The sequence below is a fragment of the Rhinoderma darwinii genome, chromosome 1, assembly GCF_050947455.1.
Source record: "Rhinoderma darwinii isolate aRhiDar2 chromosome 1, aRhiDar2.hap1, whole genome shotgun sequence".
Classification (NCBI taxonomy): domain Eukaryota; kingdom Metazoa; phylum Chordata; class Amphibia; order Anura; family Rhinodermatidae; genus Rhinoderma; species Rhinoderma darwinii.
Window position 1 is genome coordinate 617,119,836 of NC_134687.1, and position 14,011 is coordinate 617,133,846.

Consider the following 14,011-nt stretch of genomic DNA (forward strand, 5'->3'; position numbering starts at 1 on the left):
GTAAATTTTTGCTAATTTTCTCTAAATCTTGGTGTTTTTTACAAATAAATATTGAATTTATCGACCAAATTTTTTCCCTAACATAAAGTACAATATGTCACGAGAAAACAATCTCAGAATCACTTGGATAGGCAAAAGCATTCCGGAGTTATTACCACATAAAGTGACACGTCAGATTTGAAAAATCGGCTTCGTCCTGAAGGCCAAAACAGGCTCAGTCCTGAAGGGGTTAAGGGTATGTTCACACGCTGAATCAAAAACGTCTCAAAACATGGGGCTGTTTTCAAGGGAAAACAGCTCCTTATTTTCAGACGTTTTTGAAGCCACTCGCGATTTTGTGTATTTGTGTGTGGTATTATAATTAGAGATGCAATGTATGGCGCTATTATGTTATTATGTTTAGGGGTGTAGTGTATGGCACCATAAGAATTTTATCTTCATTTATCTACCTCTAATCAGTACTGTAGTCACAGAATGATCCGCAGCAAGATGATGGGTGGTATGATTATTTATTTTTTTGTAAAACAGCATTTCCAAGCATAACCTACCATTGTTCGGGCCATGCTGGAAGATGTAGTTTTATGCCGTACAAACCTGCTCCTACAGAAGGGGTTACACTGAATTTGCAAATAATCACTTAACTGAGCTGTATTTGTGCTGGTACTGTATTTATGTACTGAGCTTGGTTCTGGTGCTAAATCTATGTACTGAGCTTGGTTCTGGTGCTGTATATGTTAGAGCGTGCATGGGGAGGACCGCAGCCGCATGTGGCTAACTTATAAAGTTGGGTTTGTAACTAAATAGTCCACAACAGGAAAAATTGCAGGCCCCCTTTATACAGGTACAATAATGTAGCAGACACAGTTGATTCAATGTTCAAACTTTACTGGAGATAAACTCTCTTGGAGAGGCAGAATTCTTGAACGTTACAAATGCAATAACAAAGTCTCTTAATAAATGCAACTATCTACAGTGGCTGACAACCTGGTCATTACCAGCCCTTGATGGCTTGTGCCCCGCATGGCAATCCAGCACTTAGGCCTACTCAGCGGCTTCCACCCCGCTTGGCAATACGGGTGTTTATAGCCCTTGACGGCTCCCGCCCCGCCTGGCAATCCAGCACTTAGGCCAGTGGCGTAACTACCACAGTAGCAGCCGTAGCGACTGCTACGGGGCCCGCAGCATGAGGGAACGGGCCCCCCCCCATGGCTGGAGGCTCCGCTAGCAGCCGCTATGGCTGCTACAGCGCGACGCCACTGAAGTGGTTGTTCCTACAAAAGACATGCATCCCCTATCCACAGGATAGGGGATACATGTGTGATCGCTGGGACACCCAGCGATAAGGAGAACGGGGGACCGAAAGTCCCTCAAAGTTCTCCATGACAAACCTCGGACTTCCGGGGTCTGTCTGCAGCTCCATAGAAATGAATTGCGCACCGGTCGCGCTTGTGCGCATACGTGACCAGCGCTCCTTTCATTTTTATTGAACTGCGCAGACGCCGGAAGTCTGAGGTTTGTGTCATGGAGAACTTCGGGGGACTTTCGGTCCCCCGTTCTCCTTATCGCTGCCAGCGAACACACATGTATCCCCTATCCCGTGGATAGGGGATACATCTCTTTTGTAGGACAAACTATAGGCCGTTTTTTGTTGGGGCTGTATGGCGTTACCTACAGGGGGGTTTAGGGCTGTATGGCGTTATCTACAGGGGGGCTGTATAGTGTTATCTACAGGGGGAGGGCTGTATGACGTTATCTACAGTGGGGCTGTATGGTGCTATCTATAGGAGGCGCTGTGTGGCGGAATCTATAGGGAGACACTATCTACAAGGGGGGGTTATGTGATACCCAGGGGAGGGGGGCCCCAGTCAAAAGTTTGCTATGCGCCCAGTCTTTCCTAGTTACGCCCCTGACTTAGGCCTATTCAGCGGCACCCGCCCCGCTTGGCCATCTAGCACTTAGGCCTATTCAGCGGCTCCCATCCCGCTTGACAATCCGGCTGTTTACAGCCCTTGACGGCTCACGCCCTGTCTGGCATACAGTTCAAGTAGTGCTCCGCGGCTTATGCCCCGCTTAGCAATTCGAGTAGTTACAGTCCTTGGCGGCTCCCGCCCCACCTGGCATATCTAGGCACTGCACACACACCCTTAGCTGTGATCCGGGTGGCCATCTATTGTGGTCACTTACTTTACTCGTGTCCTCAGGAGAACAGTCTTTGGCTATCAAAAGGGGAGGACAAGTCTTTACTGCTCACCGCTCCATATGTTCAAAAAACTGGCTTGAATCTCCATGTCATTACTCGGACCTAGTGGTACAGCACTACTCAGTACTCAGGTTTTTCAGGTCCCTCACTCAAGCCCTTGCCACGTGTGTATATTGCAGCTCACCCGCTTTCTCCGTGGTGTCAGTGTTGCACAACTGAGACAAACAGAAACCATTGGCACCGGATCCTTCACCATTGAAACCTCTGGTTTCCGTTTGTGTCAGTCAGGGCTTCGTTCGGACAGAAAGTTTCGATGGAACGTCGGAACGAAGCCCTAGATGTGAACGAAACCTTAATAAAAAGCATACTCACTCAGTTATTTTACATAAGGAGAAGTACAGTGTTCGACCCCCTACAAATATATGTACTGAGCTTTGTTCTGGTGCTGTATTTATGTACTGAGCTTGGTTCTTATGCTGTATTTATGTACTGAGCTTTGTTCTGGTGCTGTATATATGTACTGAGCTTGGTTCTGGTGCTGCACTTATGTACTGAGCTTGGTTTTGGTTCTAAATTTATGTACTGAGCTTTGTTCTGGTGCTGTATTTATGTACTGACCTTAGGTCTGGTGTTGTATTTATGTACTGAGCTTTGTTCCGGTACTGCATATATGTACTGAGCTTGGTTCTGGTGTTGTACTTGTTATGTAATTGCAATTTGAGCAATTCCCCAAAGGCTGCTGGAGTCTGCTGGGAGAGAGCATGCACATAAACCCGCAACCTCAAATCCGTCACAACTCTGATCGACAGTGTCTAAGTCGACCCTAAGGTGTTCGCCAGAGCCGACCGCAAGGTGGGATGGACTTTGCTGCTTAGGACCCAGGTTGTCTTAGCAGAGTTCAGCATTGGATAGGAGGTGCAATGCAGACTAACCTGAGCAGGAAACCAGATAGCCAGGGTACAAACAGAAACTCCAAATCAGAAGGCAAGCGGCTATCAGGAATGGCAAGGAACCGTCTGGGCGCAGATAATCCAAAATCAGCAAACAGGGGGTTAATGAGAGAAAAACCGAGGTTAGTTTCCAAAAGGTCCAGAAGTCAGGAGTGCAGGAAATGTAGGAGGCTTGATCAGACACCAGAAGACAGGAAAATTTTAAAGCAGTGACAGGTGGAGGAGGCTGGGTATAAATACTAATTCTACACCTGAAGGCAGAAAGGCAGACAAAGGAGATAGGCTTAAGTTAAAACAGACATGCACAGAAGACAGAACCATATTCAGAACAGGCATTTTCCTGACAGTAATTTGCTTGGTTTTGGTTCAGTATTTATGTACTGAGCTTGGCTCTGGTGCTGTATATATGTATGAGCTTAGTTCTGGTGCTGTAGTTATGTACTGAGATTTATTCTGGTGCTGTATTGAGCTTGGTTCTTATGTTTTATTTATGTACTGAGCTTTGTTCAGGTGCTGTATATATGTACTGAGCATGGTTCTGGTACTGTATATATATATATATATATATATATATATATATATATATATATATATATATATATATATATTGTGAGACAGTGACAGGTAAAGTCATTGAGGGAAGGTACATTTCCCCTAGAATCCTGTCATATGTATCCTAGGCTCTAGCTTTCCAATCTCGGCTTAACGAAAAGCCGGAAAAAGGGCCTGGAGTTGGATTGGGGAAGAGCAGGGTGGGTTCCCCAATCCCTAGTCCATCTCTGTTTGTAGGACAAGGCTGCTGCTCAATTAGCTGCACCTGTAGCCTGTGTATAAAAAGGTGCAGACACAGTGTGTGTGAGTCTCACCCCTGACTCAGACTGGAGACTACTATGTCTGGAGTAGCCTGTATTCTATGTGAGTAAAGACCTGTGTTACTTTGTGTCCAGTGCCTGGTAGGAAGGCACTTGGTATAGTTAGATAATATCTTGTTTAGTTAGTGCTCAGACGAGCAGGATTTATTTTGTATTTTGCCTTGTTGTACAAGAGGCTGTTTCTTTGACAAGAATAAAAACACAGGCAAAGCCCTGTTATGACTTTTAATGCACGGTGTCCCTGTCTCTGGCTACAAAGAAACTGCTGTACCAACCTCTCCTGATGCTAAACCCTCACATATGGTGGCCGATGCGGGCACGGTCTTAAAGAGACATACACCTATTTAAAAGGACTTTTGCTGCTCCAAGTGGAAAATCGTTGCTAGGGGCAACAACACAATTTTTTCTCCCCGAGCATGCTTGGAAGTGTATGTCTTCTGTGAAGGCGGGAACAGGGCTAAAAGAGACTGTTAAAATGGATGAAATACTTAAACAGCTGATCCAGGCTAATATCAACCAGGGGAAGATAGGCACAGCTCTGCAAGAAGCCAGCGCGTCTCAGCGAATGGTGCATGAGGAAGCCATGCGTGCACAGGCTGAAACCAATATTCTGCTTGGTGAAGCCCACAGACTGGCCTTAAAAGAACAGCAGCAAATTAATCGCTATTTGCAAGACCAAATTCAGGCCTCAGTGGAGAGGTCAGCGGGGCCTCATGGTTTGCGCCAAACCACTCGTGCAGCGGTACAGACATCTCTGCAGAAGATGACATCCACCGACGACATTGAGGCCTATCTCATGGTGTTTGAGCGAGTGTCAGAACGAGAGAAGTTACCTTCAGATCAGTGGGCAGCAGTGGTGGCAACTTTCCTAACCGGAGAGCTGCAAAAGGCGTACTTTGATCTCAATGAGCAGGATGCCAAGGATTACTCCAAGCTGAAGGGTGAGATCCTTGCCCGTCTGGGTGTTAATATGAATGTGCGTGCTCGACGGGTGCACAACTGGACTTTCGTGGAACACCTACCTGCCCGATCACAAATGTATGATCTTGTCCATCTTGCAAGGAAATGGCTACAGCCAGAGGAATCAACCCCTGCGCAGATCGTGGAGAGAGTGGTGCTTGACAAATACATACGCTCCTTACCACCGAAGGTTCAGCGTTGGGTCGGTCAAGGAGATCCTACAGATGCGGAACAGCTGGTGAACCTGATTGAAAGGTACAGAGCTACTCAGGATCTACTCCAAGAAGTACCGCCTGGATGTTCTAACCCCAGGAACAGCAAATCGTGCGGAGCACACGGTAAGACTGTTCCATTTACTAGAGGGGTGAGAAATGTCTTTAAGGGAGGTGGCTCAGAAGGGGAGCAGACGGAGGGAAGAAATCCCAGAGAGACACTGAAGGCCAGACCAGGGTCTCAAGTTGGGGACCGGGGCCGCATACAGTGCTGGCGGTGTTATGGACCTGGGCATATTGCTGGCAATTGTCCCCTGACTACTGAGCCAATGGAGTGTGATGCAGCAAGGCGAATATCCTTGTTTGCAGGTCCTGTTTGTTCTGCTGAGACTGTTTACGAGACTGAGCAACAAATGTGTGTCGTAAAAGTGGAAGGATGTACTGTGAGTGCCTTGCTAGATTCTGGGAGTCTGGTTACCCTGGTGCATGCCAGCCTGATAGACCCTGGAACATTCAGCGGACATAGTATAGGGGTCCTGTGCATACATGGGGACACTAAAGAATACCCCACCGCTGTGGTCACTCTAGAGACTTCCTGTGGAACCGCTTGCCATGAAGTGGGTGTGGTCAAGTCCCTGATGCACAGTGTGATCCTGGGGAGAGACGTCCCAGTGTTCTGGGACTTGTGGAGGAAGAAAGATGTAACCTCCACCGTAAATGTTGATGATGGTATTAATGTGTGCGCTGTGATTAGCCCAGAACCCTTTAACGAAGATGCTGAGGTGCCAGCAGTAGGGGTGACCACTGAGCCTGATAAATTTCCTCTGGCTGTTTTTGCTGGTGAAACAGATGAGCAGGAGGACATTTCTGAGATACCAGAGTTAAATGTATCACGTAACAATTTTGGGACCGCTCGACTTAGCGATCCCACATTGGTAAAAGCCAGGGAAAATACTAAGGTATTAAATGGAGTGCCTCAACATCCAGGGGCTGATAAGGTGTTTCCACACATGGCGGTTAACCAGGATTTGCTGTATCGGATAGATAACGTACGTGGGGAGGTTGTTGAACAGCTGGTGATACCCCAACCGTATCGTAGAACGGTGTTGGACCTGGCTCATAAACACGTGCTGGGTGGACATCTAGGTTGCGAAAAGACCAGAGAGCGTATCTTACAACAATTCTTCTGGCCGGGGGTATATACGGAAGTTCAGAAGTATTGCGAGTCCTGCCCGGAGTGTCAGATAACGGCTCCTATGCCACATTTTAGGAGTCCGCTGGTGCCTCTGCCTATCATTGGGATCCCTTTTGAAAGAATTGCCATGGATCTGGTCGGCCCTTTAGTCAAATCCTCTAAAGGACATCAATATATCCTAGTGGTGTTGGACTATGCCACACGCTACCCTGAGGCAGTCCCTTTGCGAAATTCCTCTTCAAAAGCCATTGCAAGAGAGTTGTTTTACATGTTTTCCCGTACTGGTTTACCTAAGGAAATCCTTACCGATTAGGGAACTCCCTTCATGTCTAAAATCACCAAGGAATTATGTAAACTGCTGAAAATTAAACACCTGCGTACCTCTATATATCACCCTCAAACTGATGGTCTTGTCGAAAGATTCAATAAGACATTAAAAGGCATGTTGAGGAGGGTGGTTAGTAAGGATGGGAAGGATTGGGACTGTCTTCTGCCCTATTTGATGTTCGCTGTACGTGAAGTTCCTCAATCATCCACAGGGTTTTCTCCTTTCGAACTTGTATACGGCAGACAACCCCGTGGTCTCCTGGACATAGCCAAGGAAACCTGGGAGCAAGAGTCCACACCTTATAGGATTGTAATTGAGCATGTCACGTTGATGCAAGACCGAATCGCTGCGGTCATGCCGATAGTTAAGGAACATTTGGAGCAAGCTCAGGATGCTCAGAGCAGGGTGTATAACCGAACTGCTAAAGTTAGAAATTTTAACTCTGGTGATCGAGTGTTGGTCTTAGTGCCAACCGTAGAAAGCAAATTTCTTGCTAGATGGCAAGGGCCGTATGAGATAATTGAAAAGGTGGGGGATGTAAATTATAAAGTTTACCAACCAAGGTAAAAGGAAGACAGTGCAGTTATACCATGTAAACTTAATTAAGCCATGGAAAGAAAGAGAGACCCTCGTGGCAGTAAGGACCCCCTATAGTCCTAACCCAGATGTGTATGTGTCAGAATCCCTCGCAAAGCCACAGAAACAGGAGACAAAAGAGTTTGTGCAGAGAAACACAGACGTGTTTTCAGAACTGCCAGGACAGACCAGTATAATAAAACATGACATTGTGACCAAGCCTCAGGCTCGGGTCCACTTGAAACCCTACAGAGTCCCTGAAGCTCGTAGACAAGCCATATCTGAGGAGGTCAAGAAAATGCTAGACCTTGGGATTATTGAAGAGTCAAAAAGTGAATGGTCAAGTCCCATTGTATTGATTCTGAAACCAGATGGGTCATTGCGTTTCTGTAACGACTTCCGCAAGTTAAATGAGATGTCAAAGTTTGACGCATACCCAATGCCAAGAGTTGACGAGTTAATAGAGAGACTGGGCCATTCAAGGTATTTTTCAACACTTGATTTAACCAAAGGCTATTGGCAAGTACCCCTCACGGAGGGCGCCAAAGAGAAAACTGCGTTCATCACCCCGGATGGTCTGTTTCAATATATTTGTTTACCATTTGGGCTACATGGGGCTCCAGCGACCTTTCAAAGGTTAATGGACATAGTCCTCAAACCTCATCGTCGGTATGCTTCGGCATATCTGGACGACATTATAATCTTTAGTGATGACTGGGAAAGCCACTTACCAAAAGTACAAGCAGTACTAAACTCCCTCAGAGCCGCGGGGTTAACAGCAAACCCAAAGAAATGTTCCTTAGGCTTGGAGGAAGCACGGTATCTGGGGTACATAATTGGGAGAGGGGTGATAAAGCCACAGCTCAACAAAGTTGAGGCTATCCAAAACTGGCCCCAGCCCTCAACCAAAAAGCAGGTCAGAGCTTTTCTAGGAATTGTAGGTTATTACCGCAGGTTCATTCCAAACTTTGCCAGCACAACAGCGCCCCTGACAGATCTTACCAAGGGAAGTAAGTCTGTCATGGTCAAGTGGGACACGAAGGCTGAAAGCACCTTTCAAGAGTTGAAACTGGCCCTGTGTAACCAACCAGTCTTAGTCACTCCTGACTTCAAAAAGGAGTTTGTTGTCCAAACTGATGCTTCTAATGTGGGGCTCGGAGCAGTTCTGTCACAAGAGGTGGGTGGTGAGGAACATCCTGTGACCTATTTGAGCAGAAAACTTACCCCGGCTGAGAAAAACTATAGCATAGTTGAACGGGAGTGCTTGGCAATTAAGTGGGCACTTGAGTCCCTGAGATATTATTTATTGGGTCGTCGGTTTAGGTTGGTTACAGACCACTCTCCTCTTACGTGGATGTGTCAAGCTAAAGAGAGAAATGCAAGAGTTACACGGTGGTTTCTTACTTTGCAGAACTTCAAATATACTGTGGAACACAGAGCAGGAAAACTGCAGGGCAATGCTGACGCTTTGTCTAGGACACACTGCCTTGTAGCTAAATGTGTCCGATCCCACGGGCTCGAACAGAGGAAGAGGGTATGTGAGACAGTGACAGGTAAAGTCATTGATGGAAGGTACATTTCCCCTAGAATCCTGTCATATGTATCCTAGGCTCCAGGGAATGAGTAGTTCTTGCAATAGAAAGCTCTAGCTTTCCAATCTCGGCTTAAGGAAAAGCCGGAAAAAGGGCCTGGAGTTGGATTGGGGAAGAGCAGGGGGGGTTCCCCAATCCCTAGTCCATCTCTGTTTGTAGGACAAGGCTGCTGCTCAATTAGCTGCACCTGTAGCCTGTGTATAAAAAGGTGCAGACACAGTGTGTGTGAGTCTCACCCCTGACTCAGACTGGAGACTACTAAGTCTGGAGTAGCCTGTATTCTGTGTGAGTAAAGACCTGTGTTACTTTGTGTCCAGTGCCTGGTAGGAAGGCACTCGGTATAGTTAGATAATATTAATTAGTGCTCAGACGAGCAGTATTTATTTTGTATTTTGCCTGGTTGTACAAGAGGCTGTTTCTTTGACAAGAATAAAAACACAGGCAAAGCCCTGTTATGACTTTCAATGCACGGTGTCCCTGTCTCTGGCTACAAAGAAACCGCTGTACCAACCTCTCCTGATGCTAAACCCTCACAATATATATATATATACTGAGATTTGTTCTGGTGCTGTATATATGTAATGAGCTTTGTTCTGGTACTGTGTGTGTGTGTGTATATATATATATATATATATATATATATACTGAGATTTGTTCTGGTGCTATATATATATATATATATATATATATATATATATATATATAGAGCTTGGTTCTTGTGTTGTACTTATGTACTGAGGTTGGTTCTAGTGCTATATTTATGTGCGGAGCTTAGTTCTACTGCTGTATATATGTATGAGCTTTGTTGTGGTGCTGTATATATGTATGAGCTTGCCTCTGGTGCTGTAATTATAAAGAATATATTTATAATAACAAAATTGCAGGCAAGATGGAATTGTTTTTAATTCATTGTATGTTTAATCAGAACCTGTCTGGTAGTTTTAACCCCTTGAACCTCCACCATGCGGTAATACATGACCTTACATTTTGCTGTATCTGAAAAAAATATACATTCCCCTGCATGTTTTTTTCAGATACAGCAAAATCTATGAAATCAACTTTTAAAACGGCGCACACTGTATGCTAATTACTCATTAAAGGGTCATGGGGCGGTGCCGCTATCCTGAACAGTCACATAGTCCTGTCTCGAAACCCATCTTTTCATGTTTGATTGATATCCCCATGGCTGTTATACATCACTACAAGTCTCCTCCAACTTTCTTTGATGCGCCATTGCTTTGTACTCCATGGGCACGCACTGTGCAGCGAGGTGTACTCTGCCCGGCTTCATCGTTGGACCGCGCATTCCAGAGAAGTAAAAGGCAACGACAAATCCGCAAGAGTTACAGGAGACTGGCAGTGATGTAGAACAGCCAGGGGGATGTCAATCAAGATCTGGTGGGCGCCAAAGCTAGAATAGGCCCTGTGCATACCTATGTGTCTATATGGTTACAGTAAACAAACAAACCATGTCTAGTCTTATCTAGCTGTCACAGACTTTTCTCTTCTATATGCTAACCTACAATCGGTGGGTTGTTAAAAAATATATATATATACAATATATGTATAAATAGCACCTAATACTTGACTTTGCATTCCAAAAATGTATAATACAAATATACTTTTATGGTATATAATCCTGATGACTGGCAATGAGACGTGATTGACACCGTACGGCCAATAACGTCCTAAATACTGTTGAAAATACAGTGATAGGCGTGGCAGCAAGCTGACAATGCGGAGCACGATGATACATTATAGCTGGGATTTAGGGTTTTGTGCAATCCACATTTTTAATTTATCACAGGAGTAGACTGCTATATATTTAGTATGGTCCTGTTCTCATTTGTTGCTATCTCACAGAGGGGAACATAATGAATATTTATAATATTGGAGTTAAATTAGGTGATTAATGTTATTACCGGGCAGGATATGAAGCTAAGATTTCCAAGGGAAACAAAGAAATTAAAACGTAGATAAGTTACTTCTTTATGTTACACCTTGTTAATTTACTGTCAATAATCAAACATAGCAGAAAGCCGTTTGTTTTTTTTGGGCAGGAACAATAGCACAGTCGACCGCGCTATTGATTCAGCCAGAACAACGGAAACCTTATGGAACGGAAACAAACGTAAACCATTTTCAACGGAAGCATTACCATTGAAAGCAATGGTAATGCAAACTGAAGCTATGGTTTCCATTTGCCTTTCCGTTGATGGGTTCCTCCGACGTAAAGGTCTGGCAGAACCCATCAATGGAAGCTAAAGCTGATGTAAATACAGCCTAAGGCAGACTGGTTACTATGGCATTTTTAATTGCGTTGTCAGGTAGCTCTTCCCAGGGCCCTGGGGAACCAATTCGTTCTAGATTACTACGTAACTAAAACGGGCTGATCTTAAGCTTTGTTCCCATCATAGGAACAGAAGAACGAAAAAACTGAACTGCCGAAGCCATTACTTCATGGACTTGTCGCCCGACGGAACCAATTGACTTTGTTAGTCTGGCCCCTAAGAGGATCTTCAGGTGGGCCCAGGCTCTGACACAGTAATCGAAGACTGAGGTATAGTAGATGTCACCCTATTTGGAGGTGACATTGGAGCCCATCACTTGCCACTAGGTTCTATTTCTTATGGGATGATCACAAATAAGCTATTAGATCTTATAAATGATGTGTCCTGTGTGTATAATGATAACAACAAAGATTATGATGTGATTAATAGGGGATGTTTTCATGTTCTGTATAAATGGAGGCTGGTCCTCAGAACCATCTCCTCTGGTGAGCCCAAGAACCCTGATCCGACACTGAAACTAAGGGAACCAAAGGAAGGCTTGACTTTACTGAGCTCAAGCTTTTCTCTAGTTCTGCCATTTTAATCTAATTGAAATGAAATACGATTTAGACAGATATATACTGTATATACATATATTTTATATATATTATATATATTATTTTTTTATATTATTTTTTATATTTATTTAATACAATTGCAACAGTGAGAACTCCAGCTTGAATCTCCCTCAGTGACAGTGATGCTGGGGTTATAACTTCCAAAGTTGGGGTTCTTGACTACGACTTTTTGGGTTGAATTGCCAATGACGGCATTGGTTTGGATAAGTTATTCAACCTTTTGAACTTTTGATCCCTAAATGTAGAGTCTGCAGCTGCTTTACTCTATTGCTCAAGGAGAACGTTTCCATATTGTTCCAAGCATGAATTTCCTTTCTAATGTAGGCAAAAAAAGAGGCCATAAAATGCAAATACCATTTCCCTTCTACACCCATAGGGATTGTTTTATTGGCAGCAAGTAAAACGATGTGAAACACATGTTCTGTAAATGTTTCCAATGTTTGGACACTGACAATTATTTTTGGAAAGAGTCAATTAAACCCATAGCATTAAAACAGTAGAAAAGATATTTGAAGTTTGATTTTTATTGATGCTGTTTTTCTCATTAAATTCAAGCAACGCTTCAAAAGTGGTTTGGGTCTACATCAAAAGTAAATGCAGAACCGCCTCCCAATGAAACAAAACACCTGCTCTACTCATAATCTTTGTAGGAAACTTCTAATTTGCCTCATGTATCCACTGACTGCCCTCAGCATGGTTTGTATCTCATCTGGTACCCACTCCCTGTGTCATATTGGGGTCCCTTGGGCCCACATGAGGCCATGATTCTGAAGACCACCCTCCATCTATACAGAAAATGTACCGGTCCCCTATTAGTCATATCATAATCTTTGTTGTTATCATTGTACACACAGGACATATCATCTATAAGGTTTAATAGTTTATTTGTGATCATCCCATAAGAAATAGACCCTAGTGGTTTGCTACATTATTCTTTTAAATCCTTGGCCTACAAAGTATCCTCTGTTAATCCTGGCAGGTCATTTCTGCCACGTCAATGTTTATGTAGCACATGGGATTTCGAGTGGTCCTCAGGAGTCATAGTTACTTCTACCTTTGTCACTTAGTATACAACTTCCTTCCAAAGCTAATTTTCTTCATTAAATAAAGTATCCAACCAAATAAAATCCATTGGTACATTCAGATCCCAATATTTTTCAAGACAACCAAACCCTTCTTTCTGCAGATTAGTGGGGGGTAACAAGTGTTCGACTTCGACCAGTAATGTTATAGCATATCCCAGCAGTATGCAATATCTCTCAATAATGGGAATACCTATTAATTTACTTTTCCTGTTAGAACATTTACCCATCTTATACTAGTTTAGCCGGTTATAGTCATCTCCATATTTCCCAATTCTAGAAATGCATTTAATTATTTTGTGATGGGGTCGTAAAACAGATTTCAGAGTTCAGAAGTATGCAGGTTGCTACTGGAATCTGCCAACATTGCTGACAGATACACCTCTACATATTGAGTGATTGAAATGTAATGCAATCTGCTTCATTGAGTTCTAGGATAATTTTATATACAGAATCCAACAAAGAAAATGATCGACTGAAGCACAACAAATTAATAGCAAAAAATACAAAATTTTATTAACATGTAACCATGACAAAGGTTAAAACTGGAACAGGGGATGAGACACTCAATAGAAAGACATCGAAAACAGTCATGTACTGGATATAGATGTGACATAAATCTATACAAGCTTGTTTATTTGTTAGTACAGCAAAATAAGATAGTATACATGCCTATGCAGACCTGTAGCTAATGAAGCCTATTAAATGATGGCAAAAGGAGGGTCAGCAAGGGATAGAATACATGTATGTATGTACTGCCTGGGTTGCCTCTATAAGAGTATATGTATGGCAATGATTATATGCAGATACCTGAGTCCAATGATTTATCTGTACATGCGTGATAGCCCAATATACGCCATGGTGTGTACTACGGGATCAGTGCTACAGGTAACATACAGCAATGTGCATAGACGCACACAGAGGTGCCAGGCCAATGTCAAGCAAGAGAGTCAATGATAGCTGTACAACATACCAGTAGACATGGTATCCAGTAGACTTGGGTCCAGACATCCTCATCATGTCTACTGGTATGTTGTACAGCTATCATTGACTCTCTTGCTTGACATTGGCCTGGCACCTCTGTGTGCGTCTATGCACATTGCTGTATGTTACCTGTAGCACTGATCCCGTAGTAC

The 14,011-nt window shown here is 43.8% G+C and overlaps 1 protein-coding gene across 1 annotated transcript in view; it reads right to left on the bottom strand.

Annotated features, from left to right (window-relative positions):
• ADAMTS12 (ADAM metallopeptidase with thrombospondin type 1 motif 12) overlaps window positions 1-14,011 on the bottom strand; it is a 574,502-nt gene that overhangs the window by 544,712 nt on the left and 15,779 nt on the right. The gene's annotated exons all lie outside the window — the stretch shown is intronic.